Below are 27,671 nucleotides of genomic sequence, written 5' to 3' on the forward strand. Positions count from 1 at the left end.
CCCCCCCGCTCTGATCCTGACGTGCAGCTCGGGAGGCACCCTACCGGACGACCTGCGGCACTGGGCCCCGGCCCTGCGCAGACGGAGCAAGCCAGGTGAAGGAGCGAGTCAACGGCGGCGGGCCTCGAACCGGACGGAGTTCGAATCCCGGCGGCAGCGGAGCAGCACAACCAGGAACGTTTTCTTTCCTTTTATTCTTTCTTTTACTTTACGAGTCTTAAAGTTGTTGTTGTTGTTTTTTCCACTGCATTCACTTATATGTGAAATATAACAACTACAAACTCCCAACAATAAAACCTGAACAGTCAGAAAATAGATTATAAAAGAGAAAACAGAAGGAGGTTCTGGTTTTGGCGGTGTTTGTCCGACTGTTAACAGGATTACGGAAAAACTGCTGGATGGATCTTAATGGGGGGGAAAAAAACATAAAGATGAGTTCACATCGTGTAAAATCTGCATTCAATTCACTCACCGAACATCACAGTCGTAAAGGCGTCCGATATGAACCATCGTGAAAAATGTCTTCTGGGTCTGATCCAGAATGAGGTCAGGAAAAAAAATAAAAATAAATAACATTAAAAGTTCATTCATGGATTCAACAAACAGTTAAAAATACACATCAAAATGTTACTTTTGATGGTCGGTGTATAAAGATACCAAGAACATTTTAGAACCTTTTGATGATGATCCAGATCACCACGTGGACGGTGTAAATCTAATTAGGATGGGAATGAGCTGCTTGGCGGAGGTCTGCGCTCTCCGGGTGCTTCAACCTGGAACACGTTGGCTGAAGAGGAGAAAACAAGAACACACTTTTCCATAATGGCAAATCCAGATCCTTTTTTTTTTGTCTGGATATAAAATGTTTTCTTTTTTTTAAAAACGAAATCCAGTGTTTGGTGGGATGTCTAGGTAACAGAAATTACATACAATTTATGGAATCCCCTTTAATCCGGGGGGGGACGGACCTTGGAGTTCCGGATCTACTTTTCCTCGTTGGAAAAACCAACCTTGATCGTTTATATGTTGTTTCGTTCGGTCGTTTTCGACATCAGCGTCTTCTTCAGGTTAAATTTGCCCTGGTTTAATCTGATATTCTCCCTGTCTCACGTCCGACTGGATTATTTAGATTAGAAAAGCATGTTGTGGAACAGAAATCGCTAACAGGCGATTGCATTTTGTTGTTTTTCCATTTACCCACGACCTCCTTGTTCGTTTAACCCACAACGCACGGAAAAGCAACGATGACGAAGGGCTTCATGAACCAACGGCGACCATCAAGGACCTTTGAGCGGCGCTCTGGACCGCCCAGCGGGTCAGGCTGAGCCATTCAGCTGCAGGTCTAATATTTGCTTAAGCTGTTTCCTGTTACGATAAGGAGCTGCTGTTAACCTTCTCGATGTAGAGAAGCAGCACTCACTGCATGTGGTGACCATCAACCAGCCTGTAAGTTCCACCGTGCATCACCTGATCGGAGCGCACCGCTCGCTAATCCGCTTTGACACCCAGAGCATCTCCACCCAACGCATTGTCGGTAACTAATGGTGCATTGAGGAAAGGTTAGTCAACCGGACAAGTCATAATGCGCAAAGGGTGGGGTGGAGCCTGAGGCGTTCACCTGCAGCACCTGTGGGAACGGTCTCGACTGCCAGATCATGCACTCCCAGGTAATAGCTAATAGCTAAAACACTACCAGTATATACAATGCTATAATTAGAAGGGTCTTTTTTTGGGGGGGGGGGGGTATCTCAGAAACATCTTTAAAACATATTTTGTCAGAATTTAGCAGTGATTTCATATCCAGCACTGCCATAAAGGATAAATCATCACACTTGTGATCTGTCTGAGTGAAATACGGCGTCGACGGTCCAAAGAAAATGATCTAAAGTTCAGCTGCCGGCAACCTTGAGCTCGGATGAACTACGCTGTACGAATGATATCAAATCAGAGCCCTGAAACATCCAAAGGGATTAGCGCTAAAGTTAGTTAAGATTACTCATGAATGCATTGGCATGGATGGACACGAGAAATAAAATACGTTTACGTCTCGATCAATGATGAGCCCGTGAATATGAGTACGACGCTCCTGTAATAAACAGTCGTGGGTGTATCTGGATCCGTAGGAAGGGAAACACTACCCCACAGTGGTTACAGTTTCTCAGTGCTCCAAACGATCTTACATCCACACTTCATGGGCATGCATTTTGCCCCCCCCCCCCCTCCAAAAAAAAAAGTGTCACACCGCACGGAGACAGAAACTCTACGTTGCATTCAGTGAAAGCAAAACTGTTTGTCAATCTGTTTTGCAGTGGAGAGGATTGTGACACCAGATGTGACACCAGATTTGTTGTCTCAAATGGCCTGTCTTTAGAATCAGATCGGTTGTTCACAATCAATTATTTGTCCTACAACTTTACTTTCTAAATGATTTATTTTCAGAGTACAACCTTCAGATTATTATTATTATTATTTATTTATTTGTGTGTGTGTGTGTGTGTGTGTGTGTTCTCCCCCCTTCCTCATATTTCAATTTGAATTTCGTCTTTCTGAGATTTTATTGTTTGTTTATATTGTGTCGTTGTCAAAGAGCCCCTTGAACATAACATGGTGCCACTCATTTGGGTTGGTTGTATGAAAGAATTGAACTGAATAAGTGAAGAAGAAGAAGAAGAAGAAGAAGAAGGAGGAGGAGGAGATCAAGGCATTGTTTGAAAGGCACGCTCATTGAACCTGACAACTTATTGGATCTATAAGTTGATTTTCTGCTTCTTCTTCTACCCGTTACACAATAGTGGGTCATCATCCGCATTTTGATCACCCATTTTCTTTCACTTTTCCGCTTTGCGGCTCACGGGAGTTGCTGGAGCCTATCCCTGCTCGCTGTGGGTGAGAGGCTGGATACACCCCGAATGCGTCGCCAGCGCATCGCGGGGCCACACAGAGACAAACAAGCACTCACTCATACACTACGGACAATTTAGAGTAATCAGCGAAGAACCCGGATTAAACCTATACGGACATGGGAAGATCCTCCGCACAGGTAGGATTCAAACCCGGTACCTTCTTTCTATGAGGCGACAGCACTAACCACTACACCATAGTGCCACCCACACATTTTGATCAACCTAAATTAATTAGCTTTATCCATTTTAGTAATGCCCACCCACCTTTGCATTTCACCCCGCCCACCTGTGCATTTCTGCCTGCTCACCTGTGCGTTTCACTCCGCCCACCTGTGCATTTAACCCCGCCCACCTGTGCATTTAACCCAGCCCCCCCTGTGCATTTCACCCTGCCCGTACCTGGACGGCTGCTTTCCTCCAAACATTTCCATTCTGAACTTACGTGACCTTTTGAACGTGTAGCACAGCACATTAATTAGCATAAAATCCTGCATGCGCGTGGAAGATTTAAATAATTAATGGCGTCAAGCTGCGCTGCCTTGGCACAGATGGCGGTGTCGAACGTATCTGCTGCTGGGCGATGGCTGAAGGGAATGGAATTAATATTTTCCCCTTAATTAGGTATTATTTCACCCACCCCTCGATATCTCATCCGCTACTACCAGAGCGATCGTTTTTACGACCGACCCACCCGATCTGCAGACCGTGATCCGTATGCATCACTAGGCCTTTTGTACACGCAGGAATTCACAGCAGCACTCCTCCTCCTCCTCCTCCTCCTCAGTGCGTTTGCTTGCTTCCATGAGCCAGAGGATTGGGAGATGACAGAGACGGAGGGTCCACATGACTCACGTCTCTTAGCAAGTCCAGCTGCATTGTTTCAGCAGCACATCTGGCTTTTAAAGGGAACTGGGGTGACATTCGGCTTAAATTCATGTTCCGCCCAAAACACACCCCACGAATAATATGTTTTTATATTTTGTAATATCTGTCTGTTAGCAACATAACGCAAAAAAGTTCCTGACATTTTTTCAGGAAATGTTGGGAATGTTACCGGGAAGACATGATTACGTTTTGGTGATGATCCAGAAGAAATCCTGGATTCTGGATCACTTTTGTTCCTCAATATCTCAGTTGATTATTGACCGATGTTTACGGAATTTGACACAGCAATGTACACTACCCCCAAATTTCCCGAATTTCATGCTGATTGGATCCAGATTTGGATTTCTTGCGTTTCTGCCGACTGTGTGTTTAATATTAGAGCCAGAGATTTCTAACAAGCGTCGACTTATAGCTGTGTCGATTCCACATCGGAGAAAGTCAACGGATTTGTTACCTCCGCCAACGAGGTTCTGTTTGTTCCGGTGTCTGTCTGTTAGCAGGATTACAGGCAAACTGCTGGATTGATCTTGATGGGGGGGGAAAAAAATCCAGATAAACCCTTAGTGATGGAACGAAATAGAAAGTGGATCGGGTTGTACCAACTCAAAGAGATCAGGCTCGCAGATACGATGTCCTAGAACTGTTAACTGTTAAGGCCGACAGCTAACATTCTCATATTAAAGGTTGCTTATGGATACGGTCCCGCAGCAGCAACTAAAGCCACGTCTCATCTTAAAGCCTTTCCCGGTTAGTCGTGGATACGACGCCTCACCAGCGGAAGGGGGGACACAATGTCCCAGGTTTTTAATCAAAGAACTGTTCTAAAGACGCCCCCATACACAAGCACAAAAGTTTCAGCCGTCAATCCCGCTGAGAGTCTCTTGGCAAAGGAACACAGTGGCGCAAATGTTCTGTAAGTTGTGACACTTTAACCCTAAATCACCCTTTAAAATCTGGCTCGCTAATTGCGTCCTCGGTCCTGTCATTTATCGTCTCCGTCTGTTTGAACGGCCATTGTGACGCTGTCCCCTCAAGCTACACCCGAGCATACGAGCGTGGATGCATCAGGACAGTCTCGCTGTTGTCCCTCACCAGCCGGTGGCATATGACTGACACCGCGTATCCGCTCTGACGAACAAGATGGGCCTTCATCGGGCCGATGGCCGTAAAAGACGAAGACGTATTAAAAACACAATGGCGCATCTATTCCTGCCGACTGTATTTCACGGAACCGCAAAAATGAAAATCAATCAACAGATGATGCAATCACTAGCCTTAGCCGTAAGGCGGCAGCTAGCGGTTAGCTCCATTTGGTCTTTCGCTGTCAAAGGGACGACTAAGACGGGCAGAAGACGGGCTCCCGTGAGAACTCAAGCCCACAGCGGATCAATTATCGAAACTTGGAGGTTGTGTGAGATTACCTTTTTTACGGTGAAGTGTCTGTGCTGGTCAACACAGCTTTGGAAAAAAAACAATTGCACGCTGGGAGTTTGGGAGGAAATCAAACCAGTGTGAAGCGCTGGCAAAACGGTGCCACAACACAACCATTGAAACGCGTACGAGCTCACGTAGGCCGTGCTTTGAAAGCACGCCTCCCATCCTGCTGGGGGCGTGGCTTGGTTTAACCTGCCCACTCATTGTAGGACCACATTTACAAGCGATGGAGCGCCAGAAAAACCATGCTGTGTTTTTTGTTTTTTTAAAACACCATAATATGTAGACAATGATAAGAAGCAGCTGTGTCATTTCAACCGGGCGGTGCATGGGGGGGGGGAACGCAGATCAGTTGAAATATTTTGTTTTTTACGTGTTTGGGCCGAAGTTATCGACAAAGCAAATGCCAGCGGAGCCGTTTGCTGTTGATGCCGGAATTAATTGGAGCAAAAGCTGTCAAATAAAGTCTAATAAATGTTGCATGAAGAGCAGCCGCTTCTTGGATTCATCCTGATTATCGGGCTGCGAACCCGTGGCATTCTGTTGGGAATGTGAGAAGAGGAAAAAGGAGGAGGAACTGAAATCAATTTGTACCCTTTGTAAACGACAAACAAATCAATCCTGGTACTTTTTGTTTTTTTTACTACGACTACTGTACTTTGGTTTTTCCCGTCAGGGGTCGACACAGCAAATCAACCTTCTCCACTTCACCCTGTCCTTTGCATCGTCCTCCCCAACACCAGCCTTTTCTTCGTCTCTATCTTTGACTTTCATATTTAAGGTAGATCGCATGTTTCTTACGGCAGATGCCATTCTTTCCATAACCCTTAACCCTCTCTCAGCGTCTGATATCAACATGGATATGATTCTAGAATACTATATCCACGCGTTACAAAAACGTTGTGAGCGACATGCGGACCAGCATGCAACAGGTGCTGAATAGAAAGGCTCCAGAATGACAAAACTCTGAGTCTGAGTCAGCCGCCTCATCATCCAGCGGTATCTTAGCAGCGAAGGAAGCCGAAGCCAGCAGCGACACGAAGACAAGCAGATTACAGCTACTTGCATGGCTTCGTCTTTATTGGGGATCCATCATGTGTCTGGCATGAGGAATGAAATTTGTCAACTGGCTCCAGGCAAACTCAAAAGACAACTCAGAATAAATGGATTCGCCACTCGCCAGCAAGGGCGTGGAGTATTATATTTAGGAGAAAAATCAACCTGCGGGACCTGCTGGTGATGGATTTGTGCCAAAGTGTCAGAGAAAGACTTGCCAGTGGCGGCACGGGAGCAACTGAGCAGAGATCAGTTAAGAGCGCACAATAAAGATGAGATTTGGAGCCACGGCTCCAGACAGGTTTTACACCCACATCTAAAAATCATATTTAAGAGGAATTAAAACTATAAAGACAATTATGAAAAAGTCTTTGAGACTTTTGTTAAATTACCTCTAGGAGAATAGCATTGCTACAATTTTTTGTTAACATTGCAGCAAATGGAGCTTCAAAATGTGTTCCTCAATATCTCGGTTGATTATCGGCCGATGTTTATGGAATTTGACAGCCATTTGGGGGGGGGGGGGGGGGTCTCTAGCTCACCACCAAATTTCATTAATTGCGGATCTAGATTGCAGATTTTATAAAGATTTTTATAAAAATGGGGGTACACTGGCATTTCAGCCTGCTGTGTATTTAATATTAGAGGCAGAGATTTGTAACAAGCGTCGACATAGCTGAGTAAATTCCACATCAAAGCAGGTCAACGGATTTGTTCCGTCTTTAATACCTGCGGAAACAGTGGAATCAGGGTAAATTTTCACAACAAAGCGATATCAACGTGAATCTAATTTCTAAAGGTTTGTTTTCATGGTTAAGGAATATAAAAATAGAGATAAAATAAATGTCAGACAATAATCTTTGGTCTAAATCACAATATAGGGGGACTGAGGTGCTTGGCGGAGGTCTGCGTTCTCCGAGTGTTTTTCTAGTTAACAGTGTGCTCTCAAACATGGACATGATGTGATAGAAGATAACAGAGCAGAAAGGATGAGGCAGGACACCATGTCCACGTCGAGGTTTCACGATAGAGGTACTCAGCTGCAAACTCTTAGTTATTACATGCTTATAAAGGCTGCGGTAAAAAAAGAAATTGAGGTTCTACAAAAGACCCGACATGGCAAGACAGCGCGCCACCTCAAGGAGCATTTACTCGCAAAGAAGAACCCATAATTGAGCAGAGAAAATGTATTAAGTGGCTTTGATTCAAGAGGGCAGCTGCTGCCGGGACACAAATCAGGGTCTGATGAAACACGCACAGAGTCACCTGACTGATGCTTCACGTCGACCGACCCAAAAAACCAGAGAACCAACCATTCGTCAGATTACTAATTGGTGCATCCAGAAAGCCAACACTCTCACTCGGGCAAAGCTAACAACCCGATGCTGACTATAAATAATGCCTTTAACCATATTTGGGATCTGAGTTTGACACCTTAGCGCAGTGGCTTTTGCTGATATGCAATAATAATTAAGTGTGGCTGAGTCTGGATGAAAAGAGAGAGGCTCGTCAAAAAGTTATTAGATTCTGTCCTGAGGGGAGCCTGAATGTCCGTCCACAATTTCACAACAATCCACCCGTGCAAGAAGCGAAGTCAGAGGATCAATAAAGTCATCGGGACCCATCTTTTGGGGACCGTGAATGTCCGTATAAACTTTCCAGGCAATCCATCCAGCAGATTAAAAGATACTCTGTTATTGACACAGCCCGAGCAGCATGTGTGGCCACATTTCTTCTCCTCTGACCCGCATGTAACACAAGCAGCGATCATCTCGGCATCAGAATCTCTCTCAACGTCAACACCTTGTTGCGCAGTGATACGCCGAAGGCAGTGAAATTACTATCTCAACAGGTCACGACTGCGAATGCATTTAACGGATCTGTTGTACGAACTCCCAAAGTCGCTCTGCGATGACCTTGACACACGTTGCATAAGGTGACCCCCCCCCACCCCCCGTCGTTTTTCTCAAACCATCCTATTTCCTTCTTCATCTCTGCAAAGTTAGAGAAAGCCAATGATTTTCTATTAGTTCTAAAGATCGGTGCATGACTCACCGTTGGCTTACGCAACACAAACCTTCACAGATCTCTACGCAAGCTCTCTCGCCTCCTATCCTTTCACTCCTTCTGTCACTCCTCGCCATTTCTTTAACATCTTGCAAAGACTCAAGGGTAGACTGGGTGTCCTCTTCCATTTCAGTCGCCATGTCAACGAGATATGATGACTCACCACACCCCGGGGACACAATCGCTTAAACATGTTACATTTAATATGATGTCTTCTTCGTGCACGGAGGATGAACAGCTGGTTGAACGGTGCGAAGAGAACTGAAAGTTTACCGGATCAGTTGCATTTTTTTGCTAAAGGAGCTGTTCAAATATCCTGACGCTTGTGAGCAAACTGCTGTTGAAGCATTTTCAGCAAACAAAATGTAGGAACGTATACTCATACTGTATGCCAAGGTGTGTGTGTGTGTGTGTGTAAAATCACTGTATAATATCACCTCAGAATAAAACTGAGCTCAAAAATTCAAATAAATTTGCAGACTTGCGTGGCTCCATAATGCAATTTAACCTTAATGATAAATACTTTTTTTTAACTAATGATTATTAAACAGAAGTTATCTCGGCAACTTTGCAAAGAGAAGGTTCTGGGTTTCATGTCATCCTCTTGGCGTTTCACTGAAGATACTTTTATTTTGTAGCTGCTCTTTATGTTTTTTTATCCGCAGTTCAATCTCCGAAAGTATAATAAGAGCAGAATAAATAAATAAATGACAGGAATGAGTTGAATAAAGTCCGTGTCCCGCGTCAATAATATATACGCCTGAACAAGTGCATGCCTGGAGCGCCTTACTGAACACAAGGGCTTCACCTAGCAAAGTTTCTGGGGGGTGGGAGGGGGGGGGGAGCATTTGTCTTTTGCATCTTGTTCACTCATTTCTAAAACGTCTTACAGAAAATCATGAAGCAAGACGTGGCATTACGTGATTTTGTATTCATTACTGTTGGATTAAACCTCAAACGAGGGCTATTGTTTGCTTTCTCTCCCGGAGTTGAGAGGAGCTCATTCATCCTTCTCACCTTTGATTATCTCACCCCTGCTGCAAGAAGACACCCGTCTACGTTCGGATGCTGCTCTCAACAACCGGAATGACAAAGATTTTTATTTCATCTTACGGTTACGGTTTAATTGTGGAAACCCAAGATGAAGTACAGCAGACGAAAGCGGGAACAGAGAGTTCTGCTGCGTCCGGCTGGACAGAACAAAGCGCGGGAACGGAGAGACGGGGAAAACGCAAATTAGCAAGAGACAAAGCACAAGGAAAACAATCACAGGATCAACAAAGACACAAACACACGACAGCACAGGCCAATAAATCCACCAAAGGAGAGTGATAATATAATCTGGTGACAGAGGAGCTGGGATTCTTATTCTGACTGGTGACGAGGAGATGGGAGGCAGGTGTGCAGCCCACCAATCAGGTGTGTGTGTGTGTGTGGCCACGCCCACAGCCAGAGGGAAATTTGGGAATGGGAAACCCGGGAGAGAGGCAGGGATTAAACCATTATGGAGTCGTGACAAAATAATTGTGTTAGCAAGAAAAATACAAATTAGTGAAGGAGCTGCTTGTGGAGAAACACATCTGGATCACCTTGATTAGTCTGCAGCATCCCGTAACCCCCTCCTTAGGTTTTAGACACTTTTATTATATTCCTGGAAAAGGAAAAGGTGTAAGCAAATCCAGTGTACCAGGAAAAGGAGTGGCGCTCGTTCAGCCTGAAACCGATCTGCCTATCAAGACGGTTGTTTTTGCAGTTCTGCATGAATGTTTAAATAAGAGCCGAGTAGCTTTACGGCTTGATCCGCGTCACTCCCGTCTCCTAATGGTCAGACGCTTCCCAGCTCCCTCAGTGATGCACACTTTTCTCTCGCCATCATTTCTCGGTACCATCACTCAACACCTAGGCTCGTGCGTCATCCTGCTTTTCTTTGAAAGTGAAGCTCACAGCCCGTCCGTGTCATGATGACATTACATGCCCGTCCCGAAGACACAATGACAATTCGCACACTTTCACACCTTGATCTCGCAGAGACATGCGGTCAATGAAAAATCTCCATCCCTACGTCAGGTAGCGCGAAGAATCTTATAGATACCAGCAAGATTTCAGCTTATTAATATCGGTTTGGCAAGCTTCAGATGCGTGTGGGGGGGGAAAAAGATAAGAAAGAAAGTACAAGAGGTGTTCGCATCGCCCGGGAAGGTGGGGATAAAGTGGCCTGTTGAGGCGCACTCAGTAACTAACACCTCAACTGCACCATGAACAACAGAGCAAGCAAGACTTCTTCCTTATAATAAAGCCGGATTTATACCTTGAACACCTTTTCAATCCAAATTCAAGACCAATGCAGTCGAGATTTAGACGCACACGTCAGGTGATTATAGAAAGGAAATGAAAACACAAAGAAAACTGCAGATTTAACCCCTCCCAAAAAAAGAAAGAGAATCCTCGCCCTCCATCTGCTTTGCAGGTCACGGGAGTCGCTGGAGCCTATCCCAGCTAGCTATGGGCGAGAGGTAGGATACACCCCGGATGTGTCACCAGTGCATCGCGGAGCCACTCAGAGACACACAGACCTACACACACACACACACACACACACACACATTACGGACAATTTGGAGTAATCAATTCACCTAAATTGCATGTTTTCGGAGGAAACCGGAGAAAACACACGCAGACACGGGGAGAACATACAAACTCTGCACAAATAGGATTCAAAGCCGGCACCTTCTTGCTGTGAGGTGACAGCGCTAACTACTGCACCAACATGCAGTCAAATCAATGGCTGCTATGCAAGTTTGAGCTAGGGGATTGAATGTACTCTCAGGATCAGCCCAATCAACAGACATTGGTTGTTTCATTTTTACCCAAACTCCAACTCTTATTGTCATTGTTGTCAAAACCTGCAACTTCCAGTAAAAGCACACCTTTACTTACAGTGCGGGATTAGCATCGGCCTTCTTGGTGTGTGTCAATCGGTTAGCAGCCAATATGTCCTATTGAGAATAAACAAACCTGGAAAATAAAGACAAGAAATATTTTCACCCAACCAAGATTGAAATCCTAGGTAAAAAAAGAAGAAGAAAATAAGTCCATCAGGACACTCCTTAAAGCACCTCGATGCTGCATTTGATGTGAGGCCACTGCAGTCGTCTGCAGTCACCTGTTACTTCAGCAACAAACTAAAAGATCTGTTCATCAGGAAACTGCAAATCACCTAGGATACGGCCAGCGGCTGGAGGACACCAGAGCGGAAACGAGAATATGTTTTCTCGATTGATCATTTCAGCCGATGGGATGTCGTTTTACTCGGAAGTACCTCGACGTATTGAGTGGACGCAGGGGTAAACCGGCTCAGCGCCCTCCTTCTCGAGGGCTTTACGGATCGGCTTATCAATATGGTGCGTTCACATCAAAAGCGAGATGCATTTCTCCTGCCTTAAACCTAAATTTTGGACCTCGAACACTCTTGATAGTCTATAAACCCCCCTTTTGGGGTCTTGGCTATCCCAGGAAAAGAGACAGAGGCGTAAGGGTGCTTCAGAGAAGTCAGGCATATCAAATATTTAAATTCAAAATTCTCAGAAGTCTGTATGTGTTTTTTTTAAAAACACCACTTTTTCAGCGCACGGATGAACCGACGGCTTTTTCCAAATACGGACACGCTTACTAAAGTTGAGAATAACTTCTGGATGAGACCGATATCGAAATCAATAGGAACCATAAAAGCCGAAGGGTTTCCTCTAACATGGCTGCTTTCTCCGGCCTCATAGCGGGAACAGGAATTACCTCAGTGTTTTGAATGAAAATACCACAGTGTCTAAACCATGCTGCCTCATACCCAAACAATGTCATTAGATGCCTCTGGCACTGAAAATACAGTCGACGACCAAATGGATCCACAATTAGGGCTAGATTTACTGTAATGTTTGAAAATAAAGACCTCCGGCCACTGACTAAACACAGACACGGAAAGCCTGTCGTAATGGTAGTTGATGGGAAATGGAAGGAATCCTGCGTGTCCGGCTTTTCAGTCAGGCTGATCGGAACTACATTTGGGTCCAGCGCAGCTGTGAAATGTTTCCGACTGCATTAAAATCCGTGTTAGCTTAGCATTACCCGGTAAAAGAGACTTGATAACGCTCAGCAATCACGAGGGCAGGTTCGACTTGGATTCCTCATCAGGGAAAGGCGTCCTTGGGCTGGAGTGGGATCTGCGTCTGGAGCAAGTCATCCTGATGTTAAACATTTCAAAGAGGAAAATTAATGATGCGTTTCTAAGTGTCGCTCTGCATTCCAATAGTCCTAGGCTGTGGGACGATTAGAGGGCGGAGGGAAAAGTCTTATTTCCAAAGTCAGTGTTATTCACTAAAGGTATCTCTCAGTCCTTGTCTAACTTTCTGCTTGCTTTCTCTTTGTTCCTTGCCTCCAGTCTCCTCTCAGTGTTATTCTCACCTCCAGCTCCCAAAACTGCAGCTTGGCTGACTCATCACTGGCCTTGCCATTAGGCTCCTGCCAACACTCGCTGATTAAATCATAAAGGAGGAGAAAATGAGGAGTATTGAGCGTACTGGGCCCGTGCATGTGCCCGTGATAAGTGAAGATATCACACTAAATAGTCCTAAAGCCTGGGCATGCAGGGGTTAACAGTCTATTTAAAACAGTTTAAAAGTTGAATTCCATGTCTGACTCATATATAGCATGAATAATAGATGTGTGCCGAATGAAGGCAGTGAACAAATTCTGGAAGTGAAAATGAGTTTCAGCAGCGCTATTTTAACTGGGACCAAGGCAACGATGAAGCTTTCACAGAGTGCATTCATCAGTTTGTGGCCCCTAGAGGGCAGCAGAGCTCCAAAATGGCACGTAGCTGTTTAAATATTACTAACTCCTAAAGTCGCCAAACATAGCTAACGTGTACCGTCTAATTACTCAGCCGGTAGCAACTGAATACATTTTCATCCCCTCGGAATGTGTTCTGGGAAATATGTCCTCTAAATTTGATGAAGAGCAGCTACCCCGGCGGGGGCAGGACATCGGTCGGCTAGGTATGCGTCCTCGGGGTACAATTGATGGGAGGAGTAGGTTTTGGCAGGGGGCAGGGCCAGAGAAAGCAGCAGGTCTGGATGCCGGTGATGCAGAATTGAAATTGCTACTGAGGCTAGCAACTGTTCCAATGGACAGAAAGGAGATGATGGAACTGCCCCTGGGAACGCAGCACGTAGAGGTGATTGTAGGCACTCAGGAGGACCGTGAGCTTGACAAAGTATTCTCATTCTGACATGCAGGTTCAAGAGTAGGGGTCCACTGCAGCATAGGACCTGGATCCTGCCTCAGCCAGAGAACTGGGGACCACTGCGGTTCTGGTGCAAGTGATGGCAGTGGCTAGGGAACTGAAGACTGTTGTAGCCCAGTTGTTGCTTAGTTGGTCGCTACGCCACTACGCTACAGGTCAACACAACATAATTCAGGCTAGGTTTCCGGGTGGGTATCTGTCTGGGAACAAGGAGCGGGGATCGACTGAACCACCATATGAGGACCAGAATAGGATGGCGCTTGCCAACAGAGTCTTGGGAGTGCCGGGTAGAGAATGAGGAATTGCACACTTTAAAGGCACTAACTGGCTTTAGAGCAGGACTAGGTAGAGAACAAACTTCTTGTTTACTAGCCAACTGGTCAGGAGCGTTACTGGTCACTGGCCGGATGTGGTAACAACTGGATGCCAGAAGGCAGAAAAGTCAGAATGGCATCTTACAGTCATGCAGTTCAAAAAGGACACTGAGTAGGCAAACTGAATTAATATAAAACCCTGACAACAAAGATTAAAAGCAACAAAACCAAAATAATTGGACTAAAGAATCTGGAACAAATCCCAAAAAACTAAAAAATACAGAATTTGCAAACTTGACAGTCTCAAGCAAACCAGACGGGAATACTAAAGGAAACCACAAAGAGCCAAGACAGACTGACGACTGAAATAGAGAAAGCACATGGACTAGAGACGCAGGAGGCAAATAACGCCCCAGCATTCACTAATGTGAGGAAGAAACAAAGACGGTAAATGAAAAGCAGACCATGATGGTACAAGGACAGTCAACCTACAAAATGAAACTTGAACCTACACTAAAACTCCAGACCGTAGCATCCCTCAGCGGCGCAGATCCGTCTTTACAGGCTATTTAATGTCTTTGTTTGTCTGTCCAGCCTGATATGTTCTGACTCACTCACATCACTCTATCATCGTCGTTTTGCAGCCACAAAAAACACACTCTAAAAACTTCACACTACCTGGACACCAGCCGACGAGATGCGGCCCCGGCCGAGACCGACAGACTCAACATTGGCTTTACGTTCACCAGGAGGCGAGAAACCTGATTCCATTTGATTGCATGTAATATGAACAAAATGCAGAATGCAAATCTCATGACTGTTGGTGTTTGAAAACACGACTGACGTATCAGTAGTTGCTATAGTTAGTAGTTAGCAGTGGTTGTATTTAAACAGTGGCCTTTGTGAAGGTACTGCAGCGTAAATAGAGGGTGGGTCTCGAGATGGTGCAGACAACAGTGCTGCTTTGATTCTGGGAACACCTCCAGCTTTTCACATCTTTGTTTCTTGGTTGTGATCTGAGTAACAAACAACATTCCCCAAAATAGCTTCCATACATGTTTCCAGGTCTTTTTGAAGCACCGGGCCAACCAAGTTGTTCTGTCGTTTACGTCGACTGAGCGCAATCGCTGCAGGGCTCATTTAGATAGATAGTCAGAAAATGTTTAACATTTGTCACCCATCTATCTTTCATGTCGACCGGTCCATTTTATCATAAGGTGTGTGCAGTAAATCAATGGTGTAGTCCAGCAGTGCAGAGCGAATCCTGCTCCCTGTAATAAGGCAGGGGGGGGGGGGATGAGTCATCAGCAGAAGTGAGGCTTGGAAATGAGGAATGTAGAGACTGTGGCCTCTGGCTGAGATTTAAAAAAAAAAGAAAAAATCAAAATAAAACTTTGTTTCTGAGAAACAGACACACTCCTGCTCAACTAAGGTGACCCACAAAATATTGCTTTATCCCTTGCGTTATCAGCAAGCCTCTCCTCGGTTACCACCGTCATTATGTCTGGTTTTAAACATCTCTACTGGCGGCGAGGTAATTAGAAGAGATGGAGAAAGCATAGATAGCAGATAAAGCGAAAGCAAACACATTACCATTCCATGCACTTGGGAGATATGCAACTGACTCTTAGAGGTATGGTGGCCGGCGTCAATGTGGTCCAGGCTCTTCATGCTCAATCCCTGAGGGCCACTTGGAAGTCTGGACCCTGTCGTACCATCTTGGGGCCTGAAGCAAGTCATCGGGCTCCCTGCAGCGCAGTCCTTTTGGAGACCCCGAGTTAGTGTCGGCTCTCAAGATAATATTTGTTGGGCCATTTGACATCTGCAGAAAGAGTTAAGCAAACCCAAGCAATGTTTGCACAAGAAGCGTTTTGTCGAGATCAGCTGGAAAATGGTGGAGTTGTGTCGTTTAAAAAACTGAAGCACTTACCGGTATGTTTTGCTTTGGCGCACCCCAGGGCTTTGTACTGGGTCCAATCCTAATTTCATTATATAAATACAAAGACCCAAAAGCGTTGATAACAATTTGCTCGTTGATGCCATCAATTGCATCATAAGTTGACTTTTGTTTTTTGGTACTTCTTTTAATTACCGGTAGATTTCTTTCTTTCTTCTTTATTGCTTACGCACACATTGGTTGTGCCTCGGTTGCATTCTAGCTACAGCACACACATCCATTCTCTGTTTTTCTTCACGTCGTTTGCCTTGTCCTTCACTGTAAGCTTACCAGAAACACGTCCAATGGGATTCTCAGCATGGAAAACACCTAGTAAAGCATCTAAATGCCATAACGTTTTTGTTTTAAGAGCTTTGGTTTCCGTCGGGCAGACAACCCCAGACAGTCTCTTTCTGCACATCATGCTGGAAAAACGTGTAGTAGGCGGAATATGTCTGACAAACGGACGTGAGCTACGTCATCTGAACGTAATTTATAAGAAGAGGGTAACTCTAACCTTCCAGAGTGATGGTTCAAGATTAAGGTAATGTGATAAAGGTTTACTACGAGGACGAGGGGCTGGTGAGTCATGGGTCAGCAGTGGGTGTAAGGTGAGAACAGCAGAGAGCCTGAGGCGTTTAGGGGATAATGACGCCTGGTGCACCTCCCGAGTGTCCAACATTAAGAGTTATTACTTCCTCTCTTGCTGTAGCTACGAGCACATTGTTTCATTCACAACCTTTGAACATCTGCTCTCATTGCTTACACATACGTGTACAGATACATACACGCATGTACTGTATACCCGCAGCCTGCTTAAACTGCTTTAAGGACTTCCTTTAGTCTAATTTAAGAACGGGATCATAGTTTGCACTGTTTATCAGCTTTAACCAAATCCAACTCAAAGTCAAGCTTTTTGTATGTATTCTAATTTAAAGCATTTATAACTGGAAAAAGCTGCTTTTACCACTATTGATCTCTTACAGTCTGCATCCTAACCGCTCTCACTGACACGTGCTACTACAGCGCTCGCGGTTGCATAGTTTCTCATGCTATTCTGTGAACTGCCTGCTTGGTTAGTTCTTGTGACGCCTCTTTGTAGCAAGCAACCAGAAAAACATCACTAATAGTAACATAACTCTATAGAATGGTCTTTCGGCCAGTGTGGCACGGCCCTCATCAGCCCTGTAGATTAAGTCTCCTGCCGTTATGGTTGACTGTTGACTGGAGGGGAAATGGAAATGGAAAGGCAGTCAGGATCAATTCTGACCGGTGAAAGGAAGTTGGCTGGACTTGGGTTGGTTCAAACAAACTACACAGCAGTCCTCAGACATGCACGGATTATGACATCGTCTTAGCCGGAGGGAACGTAAAAGCCAACAAAGTTAATCCACTCGAACTTTGTTTAGAGTGGTAATGTCCCAGTTTGAGTTGCCAAACTGTCTCTTAATGCTACTTCGGTCCTCACTAATAACCTTCCTGACTCTCATGCAGAGCGTTTGTACAACTGCCCTTTTGAAATGTCGTGCTTGCTCTTTTTATCACGTGAAACATGTGAAAATGTTTAATTTATATTGTGATATTATGGAGCGTGAACCAATTAAGACTAGTATTAGATATTTACCAATGATGCCTGCTTGACTTGTAAAATATATTCAAATGATTGGTCGATGCATGCAGTGGGTGGAAACCCCTCCCAAAAAAAGCAGAAAATCAAAAATGGCATCAAATCCGGAGTGCATAAATGCTCCGGGGATCGCAGGTCAGGAATCACTGGGATGTTTCGGGGTTGTAGGACAAGCATGCAGCACCGGGAGGGATATGCACGGACCTGCCATTCATTAAGGCTCGCTTGTCAAACACGTTGACAAGACTAACTGCAACCAGCATGGCTTCCTGTTTTATTGAAGTCAGTTAAATATTTCAGTGACGACGCTCCGCTGCGATGCGTCGAGACTCATTCGACCAGGCAACCGAAAACTGTAAACTCAAAGTGTAAACTGCGATTTGCCATTCGGCTCTGACTCCCACCACGTTTCCGGACCCGTTTCAATATTTACATTTTTCCGTGGCATCAACATGCGGCAGACATAACAGGACATGGCTGAATATGGAGCTCGGCTGGGCTTTGTTCTCCAAAAGGAGACGGCTCCTCATCCTCAAAATATCCGAAGCGCCGTTCTTGGAGGCCGTCCATGGAATGTGAAGCATTTACAGGCTCTGTTTTGTGAGTGTCGGAATGCCGACTGGTAAGGGTCAGTGGTGCTCTGCCGATGTGGAATGCGTGTTCTGTGTGCCTCCTCTTTATTGTGTGTTGTGATGTCATTGTATACAGTCAGTGACTGGAATGACCAAAAAAGGTGCCTGTTCCCTAATTCTGCAGCAGCATGACATGAACACCCACCTCCGTATCGCTCCCCAGCGCTGTGCAGAATGATTTCTCAGCAGCGTCATCAGCCGCCGCCACCACCACCGATGTCTAGACTGTGAACAGCACGTGATGAGGGACTGTCATTATTTGCGTAAGAATTCTGAACCTAATTTTTTTTGCCAGAAACGCACATTTAGGAAATTTGGGCCGGCAAACATCCAAAGTTGGCGATAATTAAATACCATAAATATTTTCGCTGCATGCGACTAAAAGGGAAGATGGACACTACTAAAATAATCTCAGTCACTCATTCAATCCATGATCAGAAGGACAGTCCACTAAACAGCAGTGTTCAATTTTAACAAGAAGGATGTTGAGGATGGAGCTGCCAGGGAACAGGGCTAGAGGTCAACCCAGGGGAAGATACATGGACGTAGTGAGGGAGGACATGAGAGCGGCTGGTGTTGGGGAGGACGAAGCAAAGGACAGGGTGAAGTGGAGAAAGCCGATAGTACAGTAGTAGTAGTGTTGCTGAGCAGTTAGCTTCTGGCATGCTAGCCTCTTCCGCCAGCATGCCAGTGATCAAATTCAAAAGATTTTCAAATGTGTGAAGTCAACGTTAGCAGCAAACGTTTATAGGCCACTCTTAATCAAAGTGCAAAACGCGCGGTCCTCATGTTCGAGTTTAACAATGTTGTGGATCAGAGGTTCTAGAGGCCGCAGAAAACAGCTGGAAACCGAGATCAGTGAGTCATTTCTGCTTTCCTGAGGAAACGCTTCTAAGCCCGACTCATAAATTAGCTGCACTGAACGCCGCCGCCACATTAAACAGCCGCAGCCTCTGAGCCGAACAGACTTTATGCGTCTGGAAGCTCCACAGTAAAGTGAAATGCAACAGGTACGATACGTGGACCGAGGGGTCCAGAGAGCCGCTGCAGGAGAGTCGAATGCTTGCGGCAGATGCTGCATGACAGCCTCCTGAGTCTGTAACGCCATATGTTGTTCATATATACTGGGATATACTGAGGCGGTATGTTGCAAGCTCTAAAGCATTACCAAAGTTTGCATATCCCAGAGACAAATTCCAGCGTCTGTAATGAAACTAAATTACAAATCAAGATAAAAATAAAATACAAAAATGTAATACATCTCATTCTATTAATTCCAAATTGCCTTTTCGAGGCGGTTTCTGTCTGTTCGTTGTTCGAATCAATCTGGTTTTTGCCTTACAGTGTGACATTTTACAGCAAGCGCATATTGCTTTAATTAGTCAGTGCCTAATTATTGGTCCACAGTCATGAGAATATTTGTTTTCAGCTGAGTGGTAATAAAATAAATAAATCAGTCTGTTAATATGCCCTCCTACCAATCTCGACTATGACTCATATCTGAGCCTCACTGCAGAGAGCTATATGTGACGTGAATACTTATGAAGGAAACAATGCTAAACTTGCTCCAGCACTTCGCTTTGACTCCTGAATGCATTCTTTTTGGCAGCCGCACGTTAATGTTTGCATTTTAAGGCTACGATGACACAGAGAACGCAGAGAAAAGGTGATTTACCCGTAAATGTGTCACGGAGATTATCCGTTTAGGTCTCACCGTTAGATATAATGCAGTCACACATTTTAGCACCATTCATTTGACATACGGTCAAATTTTTATAATATTTCTTTACCTTTATTTCTAAAGCCTGATATTTGCTCCGTTATCGAATGTGTTGGAGAGAGGAGTGGGGCTGGGTTGGGTTGGGCTTATCAGGGGGGGGGGGGGGGCTTACCAACTGAAATAACTGCTGTTTGACGTCATGACTTATTTTTAGAAGGTAATATATGGGTGTGGAAGTGCCTTTTCATGTTAGAATCAAAACACAAACACATAGCATACACGCACCGGTGTGCACATGGACGATGGTGTGTGTGTGTTCTCGCCTGCTGATGAGTTAGATTTATTTGCACACATGTTGGCATGCAATGACTCAGAGCAGCTACTATGTTGAAGCCGTATAGAAACGAATGGAAGAAGTGAAATGAGGGTGGAATTCAGATTTGGGAGGTGAAAGTTTTAACTGTATTATCCATCCTGTCAAAGACGTCTGGATCTGTGGGATAAAAAAAAATACATTTGGGTCAAATCACTGTTGGAGACAAACGTTCAGTACGAATGTAGAGGTAAACTTATGTTTTTTGCTGCAACCTGAACTGTTGCATCAAAAAAGCTTTTTGGATTCTGTGATCAGATTTCGTATTTAAATCCTAACAAAGTCAGTTTTGCTACAGACAGAAAGTTAAGATGAAGTTCTTTTAATCCTTCATCTTTATCTTATTAAATTGTTGTCAATCCGATTGACGTATTGTAAGAAGCGTATGTTGTTTGAGCTTTGTTGTTCAGTATCACATCTGGGTTCGCATCAATTTAATATAAAACCTCTTTGGACTCTCGGGGAGTTTCACTTTGTTTTGTTTTAATGATTTTATTACATAATTTAATTGCTATAGTTATATTTTGATATCCTGAAATGTTTGCCTCTTAATGAGCTCGACCATTTTAAATCGCCTTTTCCATGAGGATTGAAATATTTTGAAAGCAGACAAACAGACAAAATAACATATTTCAGCCAAATGAGGAGCCTGAATGACAAACTGAAGTGAAACACATCATTTGTTGCGTTGCAAAGCACAACGTTGGAAACGGCGAGCTCCCTGGGACTTTATCAAGGACACAAAACCTTGATTACAACTGAAGTTGATGTATGGACGCTCTTTTCTCTTATCGTGGGTTGGAATCGTTGGCAGATTGTCGCGGGGGGAGACACGAATCACAAACAGAGCCAAAAACGAAAGCTTCTTCCGCCACAGACTGTGTGGTAAACGTCAATCAGGAGCGACACACAAACACCGGCTCATAGGAATTAGATTTGCACACCATTCATTTGAAAGAGGAAGCCGATTTTGAGAGAAACATGTGGCTGCCAGACGGATTAGCTTTTAATCTGTAAAGTGCTCAGGAAAACCGTTCAGCCAAGCTCGTCAGCCTTTCTGATATTTTGTAGAACGGACATGATGCGACTGAGTACGTGGCTCGTTTTGGCTCGTGGCAAGTTTTGCCTGAAGGCTCCGCCCTGATTACTGACAGAAGTCGGACCAAACTCCCGACAGGAGAGTTCCCAACACCTCCAATGGTCTTTCCTCTGTTTTCCGTTTGCAGAGCTAATCGGAACCCTGAAGTGTCGTAGGCTGGCGTGACTCACTCCCCCCTTAAGCAGCGGCTATAATTACCGTTTAGACAATTTTCCAAGTGAAAGCAAATTATCTCCAAATGTTTATGATAAACCGAAGTGTTATTAAGAAAATTATCCTTCCGACTAAGTAGAAAAAGAATAACCCATTTGAAATCACGATTCTTACAAGAAGGCAGAGCAGCAAACACAAGATGATGTCATCGGCGTACACGGATCCAGTTCAGTGAAAGCCAGGCGACGCGCCTTTTTCATATCGACGTCCAGTTAAATGATGGCAGTCGAGTTCATTCGCGACCTTGAACTCTCATCTTTCTTAAAGATAAGCCATCAGTCGAGTGGGTTTCTTTTTTTGGGGGGGTCTTGCTGTCAGTCTATATATATTATATAAACCCAGCCTCATCTAGAGCGGGGGGGTCGATCCACCAACCTTCTGTGGACGACCGCTCTATAAGCCACAGCCCACCCGTTGAACGTGATGCTGTTCAAAGGTCACCGCCAGACTGTCGGCATACAATAACATACACTTATCCCCCCCAGAAGAAGAGTCCAAAAGTGGGTCCCGAAAGCGCAAAGGTTGTGACGGCGCCGCCGGCAGAGGCGGAGCGTAGGTCAGGTCGGGTCAGGAGCGGGCCGGCGTTCGGGCCAAAGACCATCAGAAAGGGGAAACAGAACGCTCGCTTGGCAAGAGGAGGCATTACTGGAATCCCACCGTTCAACGGGTTTGACTTCTTGTTTTTCAGAGACGTACAGGAGTGATGGACGTGTCCACCCTGAAACGGCTCCATCGCTTCACTTGCTTGTGGATGAGAAAAAGAGAAAAGGGAAAGACCAGCGGAATCAGCACCTTGGAGAGCGAGCACCTCAGCCTCGTCCAGATTCTCTCTCTCCTTTTGTTTTACAGTTGTGGGTCATTTGAGGGGGGGGGGGGGGGTGGATGGATGGACGGTCTTACAATGGCGACCCACTCCTTACTGGAATCCGGAACGGGTATGGAACGTCTTTGTCTGTTGCCACTGGATTCAAGAGAAAGTTGTTCTGCAAAATCCTGTGTCTTTTCAAAAGTGACTGTCGGTCGCCTGTGTCTCGTTCCGTCCTCCTTCCATTCATGACACACCTTGTTGATGTTGTCCTCTTCTTGCCAGTGTTCGTCTGTTTGTGATGTCTCTTGTGTTCTTGTTAAGTGTTTTTTTTTTACTCTAAAAAGTAATCGGATATTGAACAAGATTGAATTGTGAAAAAAACTGTGTAAAGACTGTTCCCTACTCTTTCCTTCAAGTGTTTAATTTTTTTCTGTGAAGACTCATAAATATTAATTGTCGTAATTTGCAATCATTATGTCAAATTAAGTCCAGTTAATTCAGTGAAATCTGTTTTAATGCCAAAGACAAGAATCCACTCATTTATTCCTCCTACTATTATAGTTCTGCAGTTCCTTTTCTGGATCTACCCCAAAGTTTGAGGTGTCTTCCCCATTGTTTCACAAATTTTTGTGTTAATCCAAAGAGTATTTTATGCGTAATTGGGAAGAACAGCCTTTGTTAATGTTCAGAGGCGGAAGCTGGAGCTGAACGGGGGACTCAGACACAAATAAAAAAAGTTCAACCGTTTATTGGACCAATAAACTGTCTCTGGAGAAGAGGGCTGGTGGTGGTGCGTCAGAGTGGGATGTAGTAGTCTGAGTCACAGGAGAACTTGATCCAGAAATGTTTCCAAGAAGCTGAACGAGGCAGGCAGTCAGGCTGGGGATCCACTAGAGAACTACGACACGAGGGGAACTTGGCTTAGAATGGGAGATCACACTGAAAAGATTCACTATGGCAACAAAGAGGCCTGAGCGATGCAACCCTGCAACACATTGAACCATCCGGGGACAAACGGAGGAGGAAACTGGGCTCAAATGCGAAGGAGGCTTGATTGTTCAAAGCGGATCAGGTGTGCAGGAAGCCATCCGCACCACCAGGTGTCACAAATCCCTGAGAATCAAGGTGGGCGGGGGGAGAAAGAGGGAACGTCAGAACAGGGCGGCACCATGATGGCTCAGTCCTGACTCCGCCCCCTTATTTAGATCCATTCCTGAATTTAGTGACTACTTAATGAGCTTTATACTGTAGTTCCTTTAGAGGTGAAACTTTAACAAAGTTCACTAAAGTTTCACCACGACAGCGATCCTTTTGACGTAAATCGATCGATCCCATGCAAAAAGCAAAACAAAACTCAGATTAAAGCAGTTTGTGACAGAAACATGAAAGCCAAACCTCTAACTTAACAAGTCATGAATAAGTGTATTTGCTCTGTTAGATGGGATGGAGAGACGTTGCCTTATCCAAAGCGTGAAAGAAAGCAAACAGAGCGCATGCTAAATGCATTTAAAGCCCTTCAGAAAGCACGGACCGTCCAGAGAAACAAAGCAAGTCATGGTTCCCGTCTGCCACTGCCATGGGAAGTTCATCCAAAACATAGAAGCTATAAATAGAAACAAAAAAATGTAAATGGCATCTCCGAGAAAGACACACAACTCACGTTGTGCATTTTAATTGTCTCACGGTTTGAAGTAACTCAAAGTGAATATGTGATTTGTCGATTGATTTTTCTTCTCTCCGGCTATGAATAAAATGCTTCAATTATTGATGAGCTGACGTCAGACGTCTGCTTGAATGTTGTATGTGGTGCAGACCTCTTTCTCCAGGCGAGCTACTTACCCCACCCCTCTCTCAACCTAACAACAACCCCCACACCGCCGCCTCCGCCGCCATCCCTCACAGATGCTCTCATGCTCCCTCTAGCCGAGCATGCGCTACCTGGCAGGATGGGAACCCAAAACACTGCCGACAAGCTTTAACCAGTTGGAAGGTGTTGAATTAGCTAATTCTGTTTCGCTTTTCCACCCGTCTCATCCGTCGCCTCCATCCACTAAAGGCTTGTTTGTGTGATGCTATATTCTATAAAGGAACAGGTATCTCCAAAATAGTGATGCTGATCTGTGTGTGTTTTATTTAAAAAAAATTGTAGCAGATATTTGACAAGTTGGATTCTAGTTTTTTTCGTACTGTGTATTTCTATTTTATTGGTAGGGGCAGGTGATGTGTGACAGGAATCAGGACAGAAGAGATGGGAATTGGAATGCCACTGCAATAAGGATAAATATTTTAAATGTTTGCTTGAAAAATAACTTTTAAATTATTTTCTACGAGTGATCGTCAATGAAACACAAGGAAAGCAAACATTTTAGGTGCTAAACATAATTTGACTGCTGCATTGCTGCATTTTCTTCCCAGGTACAACATTCTGTAGGTAATGAAAGCACCACCTGCGCACCCACCTGTGGTCATAAAAAGTGGTCAGGCATATTCTGTTTGCTTCACAAACCCAAACAAATGACTTTTTTTCGATTATCTGAAACAAAGTTGCTGTTCCTTGAGCGTAAATGGCGCAGACAGCATTGTAGTGCTAACTGTTCCTGCTTCTCGAGGATCACTGAAGGTAAAGTAATGAATATTTTACTGATTAATGAGGCATTATCTCACCCACATACATTAGCTCTTGGATCAGAATGACAATTGTTATGAACTGATCCGCACATGATCCTGTAATAGCTCCGCCTTCTCATTAGACTAAATATTGATACATTAGCATTAGCATGCATATGATCAAATGGAGTCAAATAGACATTGATGACTGACACAACAAACATAATGAATTCTTGTTTGAGGATATTTGTATCCAATTAGTATTTCAGATATAAACCAATCAGTGCCGTCTTAACGCCAACAGAGGTGCTAGGGCGGGTGAGGGTGATTAAGGTATACGGGGCGTATTCAGGTCCGTGTGGTTGCTCAAAAATATTCAAAGCGTTGCTTGTCTTGTGATGGGTGAATCATCGCGGGTCATATCTGCTAACCCTGATTCATTACTAAGCGTATACCCTACATTAATGAGCTCCTTATCAGCATAAATCTACGGCGAGGTAGAGAAGCATTTACTCTCCTGACCTGCGCAAGGTTCGGTCCGCAAGATATTAAAGAATGTTGTTGTCACTGTTCTCTGCCCAACAACCGAGCAAACGTTGGATTCCCAGCATTTGCATTCACAAAACGGCATTATAGTTTCCACGTGATCAATAAAACACAGTCCTATTATCAAGACACCTTAAAAATCTTTCCACGCTCTTTCTCTGCGTCCTTTTTCCGACTACTTTTAAAAACAGAAAGCTTTCACCCTCATTAGTTATAAAACATTTCATGGCTAATGAGCACCCACCCTAAAGTGTGGAGAGAGAGACAGACAGGCATAGCTCGCACTGGCGCATGCGATGGATGTGAAGAGATCCTCTTGAGGAGGCGGAGGGATGGAGGGAGGCAGAGGCACATTGTAGCAGATCCAGAGAAATGTGAGAGGGTGTCAGTGAGACTGGTGATGACGCGCTCGTGGCTGCGGAGAGCTGGCGAGGCCGCGGCCCTGGCTCTGACTCACCTCATCCCCACGGGGCCTCCTGGTTGACGTCACTCGCCGTGCGCTGTGGCATTTCTCTGCTTCAACTTCTTTGTAAGCAGCAGCCACACTTGAGCCTTTCTGAGACTGTGCATCTCTATCTATCTATCTGAAAGGAGCTGAAAATATAATATATAGGCAATACATGGAATGAAAGCAGCATTTCAGTGGCGTATATCACATATACTGTGTGTTTATATCGTAATGGCATGAACAATGGAGCGCTCCTTTGCTCAGAAACCCCACCTTCTCCTGTCAACGCCTGTCCGTGCACAAAACAAGAAACGCACTCGGAGACCGCAGACCTCCGCCAAGCACCTCAGTCGCCCTATATTGTGATCAAATCCGTTTGTCCACTACTGATTCCACCGGCAGCAGAAACAGAACCTCCTTTGTGGAGATAAAGAGAGACATTATTGAAAGGGTCCAAAATCGTTATGATGTGAAAATTTACTCCGATTTCAACTGGATCTCTTTCCTCAGGTTTTAAAGATAGAACAAATCCGTTGATCTGCTCCGATGTGGAATCGATTTCTAACAAGTGTCGTCTTATACCTATCTCTAATATCAAATGCTCAGTAGGCCAAAATGCAACTGTGCCCCCATTTTTGTAAGAAATTGCGATAATATCCATAATCCGGATCCGCTGCAGATGAAATTCGGTGGTGAGATAGAGGTCCCCACCCTACACGATTGTGTGAAATTCCATAAACATTCGTCAATAATCAACCAAGATATTGACAAACACATTTTGAAGTTCCATTTGCTGCAATGTTAACAAAAATGTCAAAGTGATCCAGAATCCAGGATCTCTTCTGGATCTTCAAGAAAGATGTTAAGACAAGATCCATCTGTAATGTTTTGAGTCCTGTTGCTAACAGTCAGACAGACAAACGCTGGCAAAAACATAACTTCCTTGGCGGAGGTAAAAAGTCCCACAAAAGGAAAACACAACAGACAGCGTTGGTTCTTTATGCTTTCATTTCATGTAAATTGGAGGAGCAAAGAGAAAAACCACAGGGATCTGTTATGCTTCCACCTCTTAGATGTTCATGAAGCCATGCAGGTAACCATTAAGTTGGCGCCAACTCTTTTCACACAGCGATCACACAACGTGTGATTTCCATGTGGAATAACGAGACACTGTTAAACTGATCTTATCCTCTGCTTGGCGGGTAAAAAGCTACCGGACATTGTGTCACATTTATTCAGATTGATTTTCGATGCTGTTCTTCTTTGGATTTGCTACTAAATGCTGCTAGCTATTTTTTTTTACACTTCCTAGCCGAGTGTCGCACAAATGACGCATCATCAAGCCACGTTATGCCTCGTCGCCCTTGACATCCCACTCGACTCTAAGCAGTCTTTAATTCGGCAGTGCTGCTACATTCACTGCGACTGAAAATGAGTCAGAAACTTAACAGTTGCCATTCCGGCTTTGCACCTTTTAAATAAAACAGCAAAGCACAAGAAAGGCACAAAATAATCGCTCCTGTCAAACATAGTGACTGGAAAGTTCCAGCATTGTTTTCAACATAAATTTGTGTTTGTCCGGCAGTTGTTGGAAAAAAAAGATGAAGCTCTGTCGTCTATCATTTTACATAGTACTTTTAGTATGAACCACAACAAGTTATCCAAAGATTTGTACACATTTGAGTTTACTAAATGTCACGTGTTTTA

This window comes from Brachionichthys hirsutus, chromosome 1 (assembly GCF_040956055.1).
Source record: "Brachionichthys hirsutus isolate HB-005 chromosome 1, CSIRO-AGI_Bhir_v1, whole genome shotgun sequence".
In the NCBI taxonomy this organism is placed as follows: Eukaryota; Metazoa; Chordata; class Actinopteri; order Lophiiformes; family Brachionichthyidae; genus Brachionichthys; species Brachionichthys hirsutus.